We start from the raw sequence: 17,574 nt of genomic DNA on the forward strand, positions 1-17,574 counted from the left end.
ACACTGTGGGAATTCATGTAATTACATACAGTAACACACTTATCCCAATGTGTCCAGCAGAGGAAGTAGGCTATCTTGCTTAGGAGTAGCTCAAGAGTAAAGGAAATATAACCTTCAGTTGATTGATTCCCATAAAAATTTTAAACTGTTTACTTCTTTTTTTTTTCTCCTGCGAATTTTAATTTTACCAAATACAATTCTTACTTAAGCCATTTAATTCAGTGGCAATATTTCTTAATAAACTACTTCTACATTGTGCCTCTTGCAAAATAAGTCTTTTAATTGGAGTTGGTTTAATATAACATTTTAAATTGTATCACATGTCTTTCAAAGCATGGCGAAAAATGTGGGTTTTAGATGTTGCAAGGAAATTCCAAGCAAATTCACTCACACTGAAAAAATCAACACATTGTTCTGCATGGCTTGCAATGGGTCAGTTGGTTGTCATTAGATATTTTCTACTAAAAAGTTATTTTCTCACTCCATGACTTTGTATTTCTTCAGGTTTTAGACCATTAAGATCCGTGCTCCCTACTTATAAAGTAAATTATAAGTGCCTGAATCTTTGAATTTTCAAAGTTTATGTTAATGTGAGAAAAATAGAAATGTTTCAGTATAAGTAATTCTTCCTATTGGGAAAGAAAATCTGGTCGGATTGTGGAGTTACTTTTAATTTATTTTTATTTTTTTACGAGTCTGAGTTTCATGACAGTTTTCTGACAATTCTGTATAATTAGAGAAATAAAATAGGGAATTCCTGAAGATTGTTTTTATTATTATAAAGGTATCTATATACTCTATGTAAAAGTTCATTTCTTTTAGGGTATCTTCATAGCCCATCTTCAAATAGTTACAGAACAGATCGACAAGTACTACTCATGCCAAATTCCTGGAGAAGAAATATTAAGTGATAAAAGTTGTTGGTCCAGAAGCTCTCACTTTTGCTCTGTATCTCAACTGCAGTTTGTCAGGAAAAGGTTGCAGAACTAGGTCCTCGGTGAAAATTTCAAACCACCTAACAGCTCAATCTCAAAATCCCCTGCTGTAGTTTTGTGTGGGTAGGGCTGGTTGGTTTGTTTGTTTTTGCTGCCTGTTTTTTATGAGGGAACCTGAATAACACCGAGTGATCTCCCAAGGTCAGACAGCAGGTCAGGAGCAAAGCTGAATGTGAAATCACATTCATAATTCCCTGCAGTAATTGAGGCGGAGAATGTGTCCATTTAAACCTTTCAAAATGGTGGCTATATCCTGTATATCGCTTTTTTACATTGCTCTGGAAAATATTGAGGCCAGGAAGGATTTTTAGGTACTGAGGAAAAAAAAAAAAATCCGTCCTATTGCTCCCCCTTGTATGGCTATGGGAGTTTGCTATGGGTCTGATGTGAGTCAAGATACGTGCTAGGACAAGAGAGCTTAATGCTGTGGTGTTTGTGAGAAGAGCCTTCCTTGAGTAGTAGTGAAGTGGTTGCTTAAGACGATTTCCACCAATTCCTCCAGCTTAGAGAGGAGTCCTTGCAGACCATCCCAGGATGGGGGAAGAACATAAGTACCACAGAGGATTGCACATAGTATATTACTTTAGCTGATATGGGGTTCTGTTTTGGGGGCTTTGGGGTTTTGGGAGATGGTCGGTCTACATGCCACAATGGATTTTCGTTAGCTGCTGGTTTGGGGTTGGGAATTCATCCCGAGTTGTGTCCTGGGTGCTGGTGACATCTCTTGTTTTCAGCCTGTCGATGGCTCTGCTGTTGACTTTGCAGTGTTGAACCAGTACCATCTGTTCTTTATTTCCCTCATTAAATTTATGTTCCTGTGGATTTGCTGGTACCATGTAGAAGTGCTGGTAACTTCTCAATTACTTCCCTTTGTGTTGTTTGCCCAGCCTCTGAGAAAGGCCCGTTTCTGCCTTTTGATTTGTTCTTCTTTATACAACTGACAAAGGCTCGCCATCAGTTCCCAAACAAGTACTGAGGCTCACTTCCCTCCATTGTGTCCTTCTCCGACATCTTCTGTGTTATTCAGAGACCATTGCTGTGGCATTGATGTTTCAGCATATTTGTTAGGTTTGCTTTTCGTTTTGGGGTTTTATTTGCTTTCTTTTCAACAAAAGGCTGCTATCATCCCATCATGGTGGATCAAAGCCTTTAGAAAGTAACTACCTTAAAGAAAAAACAAGTTTAACTTCTTGAACAAAACCTTCCTGACTTATCTTCAAGGGGGGGGATTCAGTTTCTTAGCTTTACGCATCTTGGTTGTAAATTCCCTTTTTCTGTAGGAGTGGGAAGAAAACAGCCTCTCAGTCACTGCTGCCTTCAGTGCTCCTCTTAGTCCTGAGGCTGCAGGATGCAAAATTTTTTGCATTTTTAAGGCTGCCATTCTGCATAAAAGAGCATACTCTGTATGGTTTGAAGACCTTCTGTAAACTCACATTGGCATGAATAATCAAAACTACGTGAGAAAATGGCTGAAGTTGCTCTCTTCTTTTACTATCAGGATTACGTGCCTCTATCTACCCTGTTTGATTTGTTAGTTTCCAATGATTTTTAAGGGAACAAAAATGTGCAAAATAATGTGAGATATTCATGGATCTTCTAAGTGACAGGATCCATCACCACAGTAATGCTCTGGTGTTGAGCCTATAGCTCAAAGATTTGTTTGCATGATTTCCGCTAAATTCCAGGGCTACTTCTGCCAGTCACACATACCTTGGTATCCTGTGCTATGTTTTGGCCAGCTCCTGAGAGGTACCTTCAGTAAGAGTTAACAGTGATTTCTAGTGTGCTTGCGCTTACTGCTTTTCATAATTGTTTAATTTTCTGGCTCCTTTCTTGTGTAGTTGTGTGCTCACAGCCTCACCCCTTCCCAAAAAACTACAAAAACCCACCAAAACACAGCCAAAACACAGCCACCAAACAACAACCGCAACAACCGTCCCACAAAATCCCAAAGTCCACTTTGGTTGAATGGATTCACTTCCATGAGACTGCATAAATGCACTTCTTTGTATCTTTTAGAGTTAAAAAAATATCGTTTTGATGAAATTACAGTTAATAGATGTGAGGAAAAATCTGTATTCTCTAAATAAGTAGTCTTGTAAACAGTTTTATTTTTAAGTATGCTCTTATCCTTCCCTAAAGCAAATTATTTCCTTTCCATTGATTTTTTTTTTTTTTTTTTTTTTTTGGTATACTTGTGTTTTTGAAGAGTTGTGTCTTTTATTTCCTAAGCAGAAAACACACAATCACAACTTGATAAATAAAATATTTGCACTCAGAAATGGAACCACAAAACCAATGTAACTTCTGGTATTGATTTTTCTCCTGCGTAACTATTTTGGCAGCAAAGGCAGAATACCATCCTGCGTAAGCATAAAACTTACTTAGAGTAAATTACTCTAAATTATAAACTAACCAATAAATCAGTATTACTACAGTATTGTTCTCCCATTCCTCATCCCTTGCCTAAAACATGCATCCGAAATAAGAAACAATGCATGGAAAATTGTTTTGATTTTTTTTTTTAATGAATACAATAAAATGTACACTTCCTGGAATTATCAGCAATAGTTCAGCATGATGATGAAAATGCAAGGATATATATTCAGTTAAAATGAATTGTTGTAATATAAATGATGATTACAGAAGTAGGATTAAGATGTTACCTGTGCTTTTGTAAATTATGCCATTATCACCAGTTACTTGTTCTAGTGAAATATATTTTAAGCATGGAGAGACACTATTTCTTTACATTTCTGTCTCTGTTATGGAGTTTAGTAGAATATTAATGGTGTTTAACCTATGTAGTTTTAGGTTAAATTTATCAGTATGTACGCCCACACATTGGCCTTAGCACTGCAAAAGTACTTCTTGGGGGAGAAATTTATTTAGCAGCATTTCTTAAAACCCGAGATTTGATTTGTGGAAATAAATGAAACACTGTCATTTGTCAAGTCCTGCATGAATAGTTGAGAAATTGAATCTTATTTTGGATAAATTCAGGCCTCTGTCAGATGTATGGAAGATGGGAATAATTCAAGCAGAACAATAAGCCTAGGAAGTTTTACAAAAAAAAAAACAAAAAAAACCAACAAAACAAAAAAGGATTACTGTATCTTTTAGTGGACTCTAGATATGAGTATTCAGACTGAGAGGCTGTAATAAGAAAAACTAACTGTATAAAAATACAAAATTACCCCTAAATGTCAAGTAAGAATATACTGGCAAAGATAACTAGATGTTTGAAATCCTGGGTTTTTGACTGATTACTGTGTAGCATACAAATTCGAGTGTTGATAAATAGATGCTGATAGTTTTTGGTATCTTATAAGGATTCTCTGGGAGTTAGGTGCAGATTTTACTAACAATAATCTGCATTCTGTGCCATGAAGTTGTATAATACATATATTTTTGGTATACTTCAGTGGGATATGAGCTTTTGTATAAAAGAGGCTCTGTGGAACAAAAACCAAACCAAAACACATTTGCGCTTTGAACTTTGATTTTTCTAACCAAGGGGAGATTTTAATATATGTCAAATTTTGAAAAGAAAACTCATCTTTCTGCTTCTATGGGAACATGGACTGTGGGTGAAAGGATGGTGGGAAAATGCTGTGAATATTCAGACTGTCCTAAAATGCAAGCTTGAAGGAAGTGTTAGGATTACTTCGTAAAGTAAGGCTGAAATGGACAGATCTTGACTAGGAACTCTGAAATGGCATTCTGTGGCTGTCCTTGGAGAGCCCAAAGAAAAGAGTTACAGCTCATGACAGGCAATGCTCTATGAAATGCTTCTGTGTAACTGGCTACAAGCACTGAATAAGGGTATCTGACGTGAAGGAAAATGTAAAATCCTAGCTGTGGTACTCTTGGTCATCTGTCCTTTATTTATGGTTTTATCCATCCTCTGCTGTACTGAAAACTCAGTAATGGCAGTTCTAGATTTTCGTGGAATCTGTTCTGGGGTCTTACTGATATGGTTTCAAAAGAAATTCTGTGTGCTTGAGCATGGTGTAGCCCTTCATGTTTGATGATGAATCCTGAACTGAAGTATTGCGGAGCTACCTCATGAAAAGGAAAAGCTTCGCAGTCAGCATCCTTCTTGGAAGCAACCCTCTGTCTGCAATTACTTTGTGACTGGAGTTTGAGGTAGTGTGACTGTGTAGGTGTCTGATAAATGGTTTCGGTGGAATAGAGCACACATGTGAGGAATGAGCTGCTTTTCAGTTCCATTCATTCCAGGCCAGGCTGATGCCTTTGCCCTCGTGAACAGCTTATTTTTGTGTATTTAAAGAAAAAAAAAAATTAAAGAGAAGGGAATCTTGTGAAAATAGAGATTTTTCTTCCAGGTTTTTCCGTTGCTTTTGGTTGTGCTATTTGTGTTTGTCAAAGTAGCAGGTATAAACTGGTTCATTAAGCTTTGAATACCTGTTAAAAAATACACTCCAGTTCTGAACCAGTCTGAAAACAAATTCCAAGTTAACTTTTAGTCAGAAAGCTGTATCTGCTTGGAAAGGATCTTCAAAAATCAGGCTTTATAGAAAGAAAGCAGAAGAAGTAGGTAGAGCTAAACTGCCATCACAGTGAGAAATCAAAATGTTCAGTGCTTAGAGACATTTTGGTATCGGGAAGAGCTACCACCATCAGTACTCCATCTGACAGCTATATATATTTGCTACTGAAGCTGGGACATGAATCAGTTACAGTAAGCCTGAAAACAGGCTCAGATGTCATCCTGGAGGTGGCTGCTATTGACTGCAGGAAAGGAGATATTAGAGTGAGCAAGATACCTTGCAAGAATAAATCAGTTTTGAGTAATAGGGAGTCCTCCAAGGGTGCTAATAATGCAGTAGAAAAACATGTCAGTAGGGCACTGGAGAGTGACAAGATTATGCTGCACTGTATCAGTGTTGCAATTCCAGTAGGTATATGAGGCAAGATGATTCATGGCACATATAATTTTCGTTCTATGTTTTTATTCTTCATTTAAATCTGAAGTTGTGTGCGGGGAATGTTGTGCTTCGCTAGTTGTCTTCAAGCTATTATTTATTCGCAGCTTCACCGTGCTTTATACAAGTTTGTCATCTACATAAACATTTCTCATAATGTTAGTATGTTTACAGTGACCTGAAGTGGAGAAACTACCAGGTAAGACTACCGTTGTCTTACCTGATCTGCTATAGAAAATTAAAATATACTTAACTTTCAAAGTATGAATTTCAGCAGAATAATTTAAAATTATGTTTTTGGTATAATAAACTCAATATAACTGGATTTTTGTTTTATTTTTTTAACCTATCACACACGGGTTTTAGTGGCAGATGGGCATAATCTTGCCGTTTTGAGTATGTAGAGTAAAAGCAGCTTTACTCCATACAGGTCTTTGCTAGGGGCTGTAAAAAGTTAGGTCAGTAATGTGGTCCATGCTTGTACAACACAAGGTTAATTACAGTAATGTGAACACATCCGTTAAAACAATTTGCCTACTGTTAGAGAGACTTTCTGTTTTACAAGATTGCATCTTTCTTCTTTTTTTTTTTTTTAATATTAGCTTTGTCTTAACTGTAATGTCGCACATTTCATGGACAGTTGAAGTTTCACTCACTTTAGCAGAAATCTGGCTTATTATGCAGATATCCGCTTTTGACAATGAGCATCTGCAGCTACTCAAGATGTAGAGATGCTGGTGTATGTGTCTAGGCATCTTCATTTGTTACGCTGTGTTGTCCCAGAATGAATATGCAGAATATATTGCAGTAGAACAATCACAATCCAAAAAAAGAAACACACTGGTGTTTTGTTACATGATAGCTGGCTGTGCTGCTGGTTATAAAGCAAGTAGTTAAATCCAAGTGGAAGGAATTCTCCTTTTTAAAAAATATTCTAAATATTTGCTTTATCTCATTTTTTTTTTAATTCAATCTCCTTAGCAACAGAAACATCTGTTTCTTTTCTCTTAGTCATTACATTCAAAGAGAGTAGCTGCTTCAAAAAGAATGAAAGCAATTTCTATGAATTGGGTAGCTACTAATTGTTGCCAAGATGTTTTAGGATGATAATAAGACGTGCAAAATTAGATCTAGTTAACCTGTGCTGGTTAGGTGAGCTATAATCTATCGGCTCTTATAGCGCATTTATTGTGTGATGTCTCTGTGTGACAGAGACAAGGGTAAGCTTGACTAGTTCTGGTTTATTTAGGAGATACTTAGTATCAATGTGTGGATTGTTGCACCTAATGTTTTATTAATTTGCAACTTCAAAGCAAGTCGGCAAAGTTTGCCTTGAAGACAGAGGACTAAATATGCATGGCCTTACAAATACATATTTTTGTATGTCAGTCTACAATATGAAACAGTATAATTAATTCAAAATATGAACTTTGTGTTTATAGTGATGCTCTTTCTCAAATTACTGTACTTTTTTGTGTAGATTTTGATAACCCAATTTAAAGCTGGTATTTGGTTTCAAAAAGGCTTACTGATCCTAACCTTCCTCTGTATGTCCAAGAGTGCATTCCTAAATCGCAAGACATTGACACATGTAAGAGATGTAGAAAGAAGTGAGCAAGGACTGCAGGATCAGCGTATGAACTGGTCTCTCTAAGCCAAGAGAAACAGACTTACTTTTGCAGTGTTGAGAGGAAAGGACCTTTGCTACTACCATAGTCTTGACAAGGGACTGTCATTTAGAGCTAACTGTACCTGGATGGGCCTGCATACATGCTTGAAAACTAGTGCAAAAAATGAAACTTGTTTCTTCATAGTGTGAACCTACAAAGTCATCACATGGAGATTAGCAACAGTGTTGGGGGGGGGGAATGTTCACGTGGGCAAAATCAGCTTAAACTCAACTGGAGCTAAACTAGCAAGAGCTAGACAGAGTAACAAGCAGGAGTCTTAAAGGAGTGTATGGTCATTGCAAAAGGAACTTATAGGTGTTTATGGGTCCACTGATGGATGGGGAGAAATCTTAATGATGGACACTATGGAAAAAGATTAAGTATGCAATGCCAGTTTTGCTTTGCTCATCACAAGCAAAGTCTAATTCCAGACCTGTGGGTGTACCATCTTTGAGGAGGAGAGGTGCAGCCAGACTATAGAAAGCTAATTTTGTGCCTTTTGTACATGATGGCCAGCCTAACCTCAGTCCCTGGAAAGGTCGTGATTGTAGATTTGAAATCCACTTTCAAACGTATCAAGCATGAGAAAATAGTCAATAATAGTTTGGATTTACTAAAGGACTGCTAGTGTTTTCCCAATTTGGTTACCTTATACAATGAAATAAATAGCAGTGTCATTCATTTTGCATGCTTTACTACCAAGTTGCTCTTTCAGTGCACTTGCACACTGAAGGCAGACAATAGATTTTCTTGGATGCTTCTGCAGAGTATGTATCTTGTTGTTTTTCTTACTTTTTTGGGGCGTGGACACACACGCATATTCTCTTATTGCTTGTAGTGCTTTCTGACTATAGCATGTGTACAGCAGGAAAAAGACTTTGACTTGCATTTTACACCAAGGACCAGCAAAACTTCGAGCTAGAGAAGGAAAAAGTAGAGAGTACTGTTAAGCTACAACCTTTAATCATGTTTGTATTCTCCCTGATGCTTTCTTTTTCTTTGTCTCTCTCTAACCCTGAAAATAATAATTCTGCATGAGACTACTTCTGGCACATGTAGGTGGCAAAAATGGTTTTGAGAATCTTTACCAAAGAACCATCTGGAGCCTGTATGAGGGCCAAGAACACTGAGAACTTCCTTCATGGAATAACTGATTAGTTGGGTTGAGGAACGAGCAGTAAACTATGGCTGTAATCCTTTTAACTGGCCAGCACATCAGACAGATGGGCAGGCTGCCCAAATGCCATTTTGCTGGGAGCTTTAGATAGCAGGCCGTACTCCCCCTTAGGTTGTGCTAAAGCAGTAGTGGAAGCCATCTGCATTCAAGTTAGATCTGCAGAGTAGGCCAAAATACAAACATACAAACCATTCCTGACTCCTCAGTAAGTGCGCATCCTTCGTATCCATCGTGCTGAAAGTGGAACTTCTTATCAGAGCTCCTCAGGGGTGACGTTGCTGTAGGCAGGTAAAGAAAGATGGTTTTGGGAAGACTGGGAGGGGAGAGGCTGAGTTTTAGTGAAGACAGGCACCATTTTCTATTCATCCTACAGTAACTTTTGTGGATGGGCGATGAGGAAAGGTATCTGCGGGAGGACCTCAGAAGCGGGAAGGCTTTCATCAGTTGTGGTCAGGGACAGTGTTACAAAAATGGCAGGTATCGTTGTTGCAGGGAAGAGCCTTACAAAAGTACCAAACCCTGGTGTCTTGCTGTGTAGGCAGGGAGGCATCGCAGGCTGCTGTAAAGGATGTCTGCTTCTCTGTCAGCAGTCTTCTGCCTGATGCTGGCTGCTGAAGTAGATGGTTATTCCTAGTAGGTGTTGAGTTTATTCAGTTTGTTCCAGGTGAAACAGATACTGATCCTTTAAATAAGAGTAGCTAAATACTTTAGATCTGACTGCCAGTGTCATCTTCTATAAATGCGATTGGAACAGGAATATGGAATCTGTGGTCAGGTATTTCATGTGAACTTGCACGTGCGGTTCCTTAGGTTAGCTTCTTACTCTCTCTGCTGAATTGTTGCAAAAGGAGGCCTTTTCTTGGAAGCAGGAGATGGCATAAGTTCTTTCACGATAGTTGCAAATCAGGCAGTGAGGAAATGCTTTGTCACTTGGAGAAATAATACATTCATCAGTATGGTTCTTGGCAAGATGCCCTAGTTTTGTAGGAGTGCCCAAAAGTTGATGACTGCCAGGTGGAAAAAGAGTAAGATGGTTTGAGATAAGAAGAGCAGAAACTTCAGTTGCCCGATGTCTTCTCTGCTGACACTTTTGTTGTTGTTGCTTCTTTCCACTTTACCCTTCATTGAAAGGCAAAATTTCCCTTGGCAGCAGCTGTCTCAGTGTTTCCTGGATTTTGGAAAATCATTGCTTACATATTGGTGCTTTTTCTAAATAAACATATGTGATTCCTACAGAGTATTTCGGAGTAAATTGCCCATTTTCTTTCATACTCTCTGTGTATTTAAGTTTCATGTTCAACCTGTCTGTTGCTGTCCATGGGTTTGCTTACTTGCTTAGGATTGAATTTATTTAGAAGAAAATAACTAATTCTTTTATCATTAAAGTAAAAAAGTAACACGGGGTGAAAAAGAAAGAGCAAACAGGGTGCTTGATGAAGATAGCACTCTCAGTAACAGTGCTTCCACATGTGTTTAATGGCTATAACCCTTCAAATGCTTCCATAGCAAATGGGTGCCTTTTTAACCTTCTTGGTAAATTACCCCCAAAGGTAACAGCTGATAATTCTGCAGCTCTTCGTGATGTCTGTCCACAAGTTGTTTTTACAGCCAGACTTCTTATGAAGAACACTTCTTTGATACTCAACGAATGAATCCCAGTCGGTTTAACGCTAATGTGAATAAGACACAGTTTTTCATGTTTCAAGTTTAATTCTGGTTTAACTTGAAATTACTACAATTGGTAACAGAGGTAAGAGAGGAGAAAATGTACATGTAAAGTTAATATTTTTTTAAGTAGGTGTTAGAATAGATGTGTTAAAAGGTCTACTTTAACTGGACTGAATATTCAGGATCTGCCTGGGTTTTTTTCCGAACTGTTGTTGTAACTGCATATGAATATAATTAATCAATATTCTTGCAAGGATGCTTTCATCTGTGGTTTTTGTGGGGCTGGGAGGGGCTTTTGAGGGTTTTTGTGTTGTGTTTTTGTTTGTTTGTTTGTTAAAACTAGCCTAAGAACAATCTGAAGTGATCGCCTTAAGTTGGATCTAGGTCCTGTCACAATGTTAGAACAGGTTCTTTTTCTGATAAAGTGACACTGTACTCCTGTAATATAAGAAAATATTTCAGAAAGAAAGCAATGAAAAGATCTCATACTTATTTTGAGTTGAGGGTAAATTTTCAGTAAAACTACTACATAAATTAGAATTACAGAACCCAAAGTTACTTAGGTATTATTTTTTTATCGTACTATAACAATTATTCATTACTGTGACATATCACAATCACATACGTGTCAACACTAAAAGGCATTTTTTATTATATATTCCAGGTGTACTCTTAATCATACTATGTGTAACAAATTTATAAAACAAACACCTTCTCCGTAGAACCTACTGTTGTGTGGAATCCATTGTGCTCTCCAGAGAAGTTTAGAATCTGTGGAAAAAATACTTTTCCTCCACCAAAGGAAATAGGGTATTTGACAACATGCATTTGTCTACAAAATGCGAAGCAATATCTGATGAAAAACGCTTTGTCAATAAAATAAATTGCCAAACAAAATGTAATCCTTCCTCAAAATACATTTAGCCTACACAGTGAAATAAGCTACTTCCACAAAGTGCATTTTGTTGCTTGAATTATTTTGATTTGCTGTCTATCAGAATCTGTAGATAAAGTGTTTTTTTTGTCAGACACTGTATATCAACCTTATTTTATTATATATAGATAAAATACATTTAATTTGAAGGTAGATGTTTGATAGGACACCTTAAACTGGTATTGGTTGAGCTGAAATGATAAACAACAGACATGCACTGTTTGTGGTGCGAGAGGCTCCCTTCTTTTCCTAACTGCATATAAAATAATGGCTCTGTAGTTCGTAATTCAGCTGCTGTTGCTGGGACTTTGGGGTATTTAGTTTTCCACGGCAGATAGTTCCGTGAATTGCTCGCTGTACTAAAGCAAAGTACGTACTGTTTCGCCAATTGATGCAAATGTCAGTACCTGTTCAAATTTGCATGCTTTGTCAGTCATACAGCTTGCATTACCTGTATCCACGTGTGAACCACAGGTCTTCAGCTGAGCTTTTCCCTGCCTTTTATGGAGCCATACCAGATTCTTATCCAAATAAGCATTTGCGGAATGGGGAGGGGGAATGTGCAAGCTGACAAATAGCTCTTCAATTTCCAATTAATTTAGAGGGTTTGCATTATTGTAATCCTGTTAGAAAATTCTGTACGTTTTTCTTACTCAATGAAAATTTCTTCCTGATCTCAAAAATATAAAAAGATCTTCATTGTGTATAAGCAAAGCTACTTTAGCCCTTATGTAGCAGTTAAGAAGGGCATAATTCTTCTTTGGAAAAGGTTGCCAAAAACTTAAATCTCTGTAGAGAGTTACAAGGCTCCTGTTGAGTTTTTGAACATTAGTGTATGTTGAAATTTGTACTACAGGGTCTAGAGTTCAGTTTTGTAACATAACGTTCAGAAAAAGGATTAGAGTTTCTTATTTCATAGTTCTTGTTAAAGCTCAAATCACATATGAGGACTTCAAATTTCCATGTAAGGCAATAGAAGTTAAGTTACTTCGAGACTATCTTTGTATTGATCTAAAAAGTACTAGTTGTGGCGGTAAGTAAATGTGCGAATAGTTCAGTTGTAATTTGGAAGTACGGAACCAAACGTGAAAGCAAAGCAAAAGTCTCTGACCCAGGTGAAATATCTCCTGAACTAGAACGACTGAAGGTTGTCTTTACTTAGAAGTTAACAAGATTATTCTTGTCATTGCTTGCTTTTTTGATTGCAGGAGTATTAAAAGTCTGAAGAGTGTAAAAGCTTTAGTTCAGCAAAAGAACTTAAATGTCTACTCAGAAGTTAAGTTTGCACTGGAATGTTTTGCATGAAAATGGAATTACATGTTTGGCTAAAAAGAAATTAATGCTAAGCTTTCCCATGTTGTGGAAAGAAAAATACACAGTTCTACAAGTGGAAAACATCACAGGTCTGGTTCCTTCACCTTCTGTACAAACAATTTCCCAGTTGTTTCAGGAAGAACTGCATGGATAGAAATATGTTTATCATGTGTAACAAAGTAGAAATTACTTTTGTTTTAAAATGTCATTTCACATACAATGAATTGGAAGCTCTATAACTATAGAATGCATGTGTATGTAGAAATGGGCAAATTGGACTATTAATATTACCTGCGCATTGTGTAGTGTTACAGGGAGTCCATGCCTCTTTCCTTTCTCCTTCAAACCAGTATGCTTCTGTCGGTAACACTACTTGAATGAAGTGTGTCTACCTGAATGAAATTATTAATGTGATATTTGTTCAGATATTTTTACCTTAATTTGGAGGATATTATTTCTCATGTCCCTTTCGCTGCCATGTTTCTGAGCTAGCACAATAATCGTACATTATAAAGTACACGTTAGCTTGGGACAGCAGAAAGATTTGACAGAGAGCTCACTTGGCAAGAAGCAGGCTAATCTGTATATGACATACAGGAACTGTTTTTCTCTGAACAACTTCATCGCTAAAATGAGAGATGAGACCAAGTGCCTGAGGATAACTTGGGTACCTGGGTAAATGTCAGAGCTGTTGCATTTTTCTCTTATTTTAATGTAAATCAGGATTGCTCCCTCTCTCCTTGGGTGATTTAATGCAGTAAATTTTTATAAAAGATGTCTGAAGATTAATAGCTGTTGTAAAAGGACCTGTGTAATAGATCTTTAAATTATGTTTTTGAATTATGTATCACTTCATATTTTATTACCTAATTGTACATAGCACAACTAATGAAATGCCAATTAAAAATACAGTTGGTTTTTTTAATATGTAGCTATTGAACATCAATCCATTCTTTTTGCTTCAGCTTGGTAGTGCAGCAAGTGTTCCAGAGCAAAGTGTACAAGTGACCTGTTTATTATGGTTTCTCTTCATTGCTTAAGTTCTTGGTTGGTCCTGTCATGTTGCTGCTTTTATTGAAGATACTTCTTTAGACATAGGTCTAATACCTATCTCTATGACTGCATGTCTTTGTGTGGACTTTGAAGACAAACTTCTTACAGTTGCCCTCATGCAACTTGATGCTGCGTTTTCAAATTTACATTTTGCCACGGATCCGAATCCAGGTTGTTCATGTAGTGTTTTATGCTCCTTGAAAGGAAGGGTCCTTTGGGGAGTCAGTCATGCGTGTTCTTTCTAGCTCATTTCTGTTTAGGGGCAGTAGATAAACGAAGGTGCATAGGGACTGAAAATCAGGCATGGGAACTTAAAGAATTACAGGTACTTCATTGGCAGAACTCAGAGCTTATTGTGCACATAGAGAAATTCCACTGGAAGAGTAAGGACCATCAGTGTAAGTATAAATGTGAGAATAAGAAGGTACTGTAAAAACGAGTAACTACTGATTAATATACAGATAATAACTTTACTACATAGACTGCTAGTTTGGCTGCAGATAGGAGGAAGTGAAATGCACAGAAAATAGCTAAGTCTTTTTAAGATGCTGGAAAATGTTTTTTCTGTGCCATAGAAAAGAAGTAAAACTGGATGAAACAGTATAATAGTAGAAATAGTCTAAGTTAGCTTTTTCAGCCCGTTGCTGACGTTTGAAGCTAAGCCTTCATACTGAAACGAAAACCCAACCATTAGACTTTGCCTTTGGAATGTTCTCATGAAAGAATGTGCAAAGTAGGCTCATTCTTGCTCATTAAGCCACTAGAAGTATGTCTACAAGTCAAAGTTATGCTTCTTTTTAGTCTATTGAGTGTACAATTTGTATTCAGTTTTGAAAAAAACGGTAATTTCAGAAAGCTACTTCTTGCGTGGTTAGATTACAATTATGCATCACACTTTATATTTTACAGTCTAAATAATATGATTCACATTGTTCAAAGTGAGTTTGGAAGATGGAGGTACTAAGAGAGGTTAGGACTGAAAAGTTGCATGAGGCATTTTTAGCTGCTCGTAACAAGGGTTATGAGATGGTGTTTTCTGCATCTCTTTAAACTTCTTCAACCTAAATTTTGAACTTGTTCACCATGTCTGCTGACTTTGATGAAAGCCTGAGAGATCTCAGAGATAGCTAATTTCCTGCAAAATAGCAGAGAAATTTTAAATGCTTGTACTATGGGGAGCCATCAGAAGAGAGGGCGTATTTCAGAATGCCTCAGGTCTAGGAAGGTGTCCATCAGTAAATGTACCTTGTAAGGCACCAAAGATAGTCGTGTGTCCCGTCGTCCCCTCCCCATCTTATATATCTTATCAGCAACTGAATTTCATTGGTTCCATTGCTCACAGAGCAGCTTCTGTTGAGAAATCAAAAATGCAAGGTTTCATCTTCAGGTGTTTAAATCTATGTATTGTTTTTTAATAGTTTACACATCTTATTGCTGGAAATTGTAATAGAAGATCTCTCTCAAAATGGTTATGTTGAATTTTCATGAAAAATGAATATAAATACTGGAAAAATTAAATGAAAATGTATATGGACCTGATAAAGTTTGGTGAGCTTGTAGAGTAACTGTAGATGATTCTATATCCAGTCTCTGAGGTGGTTTCTTGTAGGCTGTGCTGTATTTGCACTTAGATGAAGAAATAAAGTATCAAATTCTTTCCCAATATACTGACAGTGATTAGAGATAACCAATACTTGACTTTAATTAGTTTTAAGGAAGCCTAATAAGTGCAAGCCAAAAATGAAAGATATTTCAGTCCCAATGTTCAGAGTATATAGAGAATGCTGGAGTCTTCTCCAGATTACACCGTATACTTACTTACCATTTAAGCACCCTGATTGTTTTACAAAGGGAAAGGAAATGTGCATGTTCATTTGGGTACATTCATAAGGTGGTATTACATGCAGAAAAATGAATACACTTCAGGAGTAGTATGCCCTGCATCAATTTTTAAATATGTTTCTGAAATCTTGAAATGGTGAATATTAAAACAGATTTATACATTCTGCTTTAGTGTTTTTCAGCAGCTGGCTGAATTGATATAAACCAATTTTATTTTTTTTTCTGATGTCATTCTGTGTTAGTGTGCTGTCTCAAGGCTTTCACTGTCAGTTGATTCCCTGTAGCAACAGTTTCTTACACTGAAGTTATTTTCTTTGAAGGAAATGAACCAGCCTATTTCTCACTGATAACTAGCTGTATCTTTTGTTAATCATTGATAACAACTCCATGAATTGTAGTATTAAGAATTGCTGGTCCCGAGTGTCAGTGCTGAGAGAGATTGAAAAGCGAGTAGTTGTCGGTGTCATCTCTCGTAGTCCATCATCAGCCAGGCCAAAAGCTTTTCATGCCACCTCTAGCTAAAAAGAGTATAAGTTGACTTATAAATGTTGATTGCCAAATGAACTAGGATTTTGCATTTGTTTACAAGGGATAGAAACCGCTTCTGTTATTCAATTTCCGTTCAACTGCCCTGTGGCCATTCCCTTTGCAGTTCAGGTTTTGCATGTCCTTTTCCATTTGTTGTTGCCCTCTCATCTAAAAGTTGGTTAGGATGTAGTGAGCACAAGAGCAATGGAATTAGACATCCATGTTTGGCTTGCATTTCCCTTGTGCACAAACACTGGGTTAAATTTGCACTTGTAAGTTTTAAGGGTAACGATATTCCAATGATTTCCTCACCCCGCCTTTATATATGGGAATTGTTGTAATTAAATATTATTTTATTTGTGTTCATAAATTTGTAATGTAAAATGTTTGCTTAAGTATCTGTCTCTTGCCGTTTCTTGCGCTTACATAGATTAACTGATGGGAAAAGAATGAGATACGAATATTCCTAGTTCCTAGTAAAGTATGTAACAGTGTTTTGTGGATAAAATATAATTTGGATTTTTCTGGTATTTTGTAGAAAAGCCAAGGTTGTTGAGCAAGCAGAGGTGTTTCTTGGAGCTGCAGCTTGGAGATTAGCAAAAGTTCCTTATTTTCAATTAATAATTAGTCAGTTACTGAATTGTTTTATATTACTGTAAGAGTAACAACATTTCTAGATGAACTTGTATAACATTTTGCAGTTCACTGAAAGAAGGCCTGTCCTTGAAGACTTGGATAGGATCCTGCGAGGATTTTGGCATTGAAAGATACTGTGTATGTATTTCTATCTGGTTTTTAGTGCATTTTTCGTTACCTTAAGTGCCAGAGTCACTTCTGTCAGTTAAACAGTTCTGTCAGTTTTAGTTTTGAGTAGTGTTTCTCCGTGCTTTATTACATTGCTTCTTCTAAAAGCCTTTATTCAGCTCTTTCAATCTGAGCTTTTCACTAGGCTGATTTTGCAGCAGCTTTGGACGTGAGCTGTGTTGACATGGACACGCTGCTTTTGCAGTACAGGCCCATATTTGCTCCACAGTAGTGACCAAATAATTGTATAATGTGGAAAGCACCATATACTGCAATTTTCGATGTGAACTTAAAATTTTCTTCTTTCCTGTGACTGTGACATTTTTTTGTCACAAAAGTTGTCAGGGACCAGTGGTCCTTTAAGGGACAAAGCTTAGAGCTTTGGTTTGCTGCCCTGTCTGAGCAGGCTTCCAGTATCCATTGTGGATACCGGAATTATGTGCCCTCCAACAGTGATAATACATGCCTTTTGAAATTCTCTCTTTCTGTACTGTACATGTCATGCTTCAGTGGCTGCATTTTTTAAAAAATTGTTCTGAGGTGTACTTACATTTCTGCTTTTTTCAAATGGCTGTTTCATTTTTTTCTTTTCTGTGTGACTGTGTATGCGTAGGAAGGCCTAGAGAGCTGTGCCTCATAA

General features: G+C 37.1%; 1 protein-coding gene across 1 annotated transcript in view; it reads left to right on the forward strand.

Annotated features, from left to right (window-relative positions):
* Nucleotides 1-17,574, forward strand: part of TENM2 (teneurin transmembrane protein 2) — a 1,855,021-nt gene that overhangs the window by 1,251,628 nt on the left and 585,819 nt on the right. The gene's annotated exons all lie outside the window — the stretch shown is intronic.

Source organism: Rissa tridactyla, chromosome 11 (assembly GCF_028500815.1).
Source record: "Rissa tridactyla isolate bRisTri1 chromosome 11, bRisTri1.patW.cur.20221130, whole genome shotgun sequence".
NCBI classification, from domain to species: Eukaryota; Metazoa; Chordata; class Aves; order Charadriiformes; family Laridae; genus Rissa; species Rissa tridactyla.